Source organism: Lampris incognitus, chromosome 1, assembly GCF_029633865.1.
Source record: "Lampris incognitus isolate fLamInc1 chromosome 1, fLamInc1.hap2, whole genome shotgun sequence".
Lineage (NCBI taxonomy): Eukaryota > Metazoa > Chordata > Actinopteri > Lampriformes > Lampridae > Lampris > Lampris incognitus.
Window position 1 is genome coordinate 30428176 of NC_079211.1, and position 2672 is coordinate 30430847.

Below are 2672 nucleotides of genomic sequence, written 5' to 3' on the forward strand. Positions count from 1 at the left end.
ACCGTCGTCGTATATTACGCACACTTCCGCGCCACGTCGGTCGCATGGGCGCACGGGTGCAGGCCGTGCAGCTTGGGCACGGCGCTGGAGCGGAGGCTTTGATGTGCAGCAACAAGTTGTCAGGTGGCTGGTGCGCTCCGGCCCGCAGCCGCACACGCGTCAGCGGAACGTCCCGTGCGTGAGCCGCTTTGAAGTACTTATGCATGTACACTATAAAGCCTTTACAGCAGCATCTCTGACTTTATTATCGCTTTAACAAGCAATGCAGGGCTACGTCTGCGTAGAATCGTCCAGCAAAGAGAAATAACGGCGTTGTCTACTTTGCAAGGCCAGCACAAATATGAAGGGGTCAGATTAAAAAAAAAAGAAAATAGGAATATATATATATATATGTGTGTGTGTGTGTGTGTGTGTGTGTGTGTGTGTGTGTGTGTGTGTGTGTGTGTGTGTGTGTGTGTGTGTGTGTGTGTGAGAGATATTTTCAGGTCAGAGCTTCCCTCCATGACTCAGACTCTTGCAATACATGCTATAAGTGGACCAGTGTCATCTGCCTACTAGTTTACACCAGGTTAGTTTATTCTTAATTTGCGCTACGGCCGCTTCCGGTTTCAGTAGCCAACTGACTGGGTGTGGCCCAGAGATTTAAAAGGACAACTCTTATTTCCAAAACTTGTTGCAGGGCTTCAGTTGAAGCAATTATTATTTTTTCCCGAATCCCTTTTTTGTGACGTCACCTGCAAAGGGAATCTAAATAGGTAGAGGCGAACACAAAGGGCCCGCTTGACGCACAACGTGCCGCGAAGGCGGACACAACCCTGGCCGGCACCGTCCCGTCTCCAATCATGGTTGAGATAAACTCGTATCCGTTTGTCAAGCAGTAGCCTCACACATGCACCTACGTGGCTGAGAGCTGGAGGCCATGAAGCCAACAGCCCACCCTCCCTCCCTCCCTCCCTCGCCGGGGCAGCGGACGGTGACGCGCATCGTTTCCAACCAAATGGCATGACACTGTAATTAAGAGAAACATAGGTGCCTTACGGACACGACGCAGCTTCGGCTGACCCATGCATTACATTTAAACGAACTGTGCTAAAATACACCAATGAGACCAAGCCCATTGTGACACCTGAGAACGCACGTGTGCTCTACGATGGAAATCATATTTCTAAACGCGCATAACATCTATAAAACACAAGCATGAGAAAATGACGTGTAGTAATACACACTCTCCAATCACTGGCTGCTAACGTGAAGTTGAGGACTTTGTCAAACCCAGAAAAAACAAAAATGTTGCGTGATTACTCTGGAAATGCTAACACCGCGACACGTGCAGCCACTTCCAATTAGAAGTTAAGGAAAGCTGCGCAGTTATTTTCAGAATCATGGCTGACAAGACGAGACAAAATCCTATTGATAGCACTGTATTTTGAATGCACCAGGGAATGTTTTTTTTTTACATCCATACGGATCAAGTCTCTCGAGTACAGTAAACACGGGGAGGGGGGATGAAATGAATGGCACAGGTGTTCAACAAACGACTAGATGACACAGGACAGAAGTTCCAGTCGGAACACACCGTGATATTGTCACAGGCTGAGCCATGCACACTTTTATTTCTTCTCTTATGACGGGGTCTGTGATGATTCTGTCGACATAAACGCCAGACAAACTATCAGATAACATCCCCGCGTATCTGCCATAAACTCCATCGACTGTTAGCAACCAGAGCTGCAGGATTTCCCATAAGTATGTGGACCCGCGATTGTTGCACATGAGTCCAAGTCAATGCAGTGAAAAAGTAAAATAAAACAAGAAGTACGACATGCATCCTCTATTTAACTACACCATGAGTATGTTACATAGATAGATAGATAGATAGATAGATAGATAGATAGATAGATAGATAGATAGATAGATAGATAGATAGATAGATAGATAGATAGATAGATAGATAGATAGATAGATAGATAGATAGATAGAGATAGTTATCTCTCTGTCTTAATCCATTCATGTACCTGAATCCATAAATCGTGTGTGTGTGTGTGTGTGTGTGTGTGTGTGTGTGTGTGTGTGTGTGTGTGTGTGTGTGTGTGTGTGTGTGTGTGTGTGTGTGCATTTCTGCAACACTGAAATGTATACACTGATTTAATAGTGGATGAGGGAGGGCAGTGCACAGTCTCTCTACGACTTTATGAAATGTGGACAAATTAACAGATTTTGGAAGAGTTGCAGACAGATGCTCAGGTTAATTACAGCAAGAAGCCAATTAGCCCTCCTCATCGCCCATATCTAGGTAAGATAAAAGGGACATTTAAATTCCAACTGACCATATAAAGTTCGGGCCTTTTATGAGCTCTACAGTTTAGTTACGTCTATAAGATGTAGGTATATGGGCCTGAGGTGAAGCCAAGTCAAAGACAAAATTATTTGCATAACCTGAAATAGCCCTAAAATCACAATTTCATCCCAGAGGGCTTTACACATTCTGCACAATGTAAGACAGCCCCCTGGATTTTGTGCAGCAAATGCAGAATGATGAGACATGATCGAGACTGTTTTCCTCCACAATAAATTCTCAACAAATCCAACGAGCAGTCTCTCTGAGCGACACAACACAGGCATGCATGTGTCCTTCATCCATATCTCAGTCAACGCAGACAATTAAGTTGTTA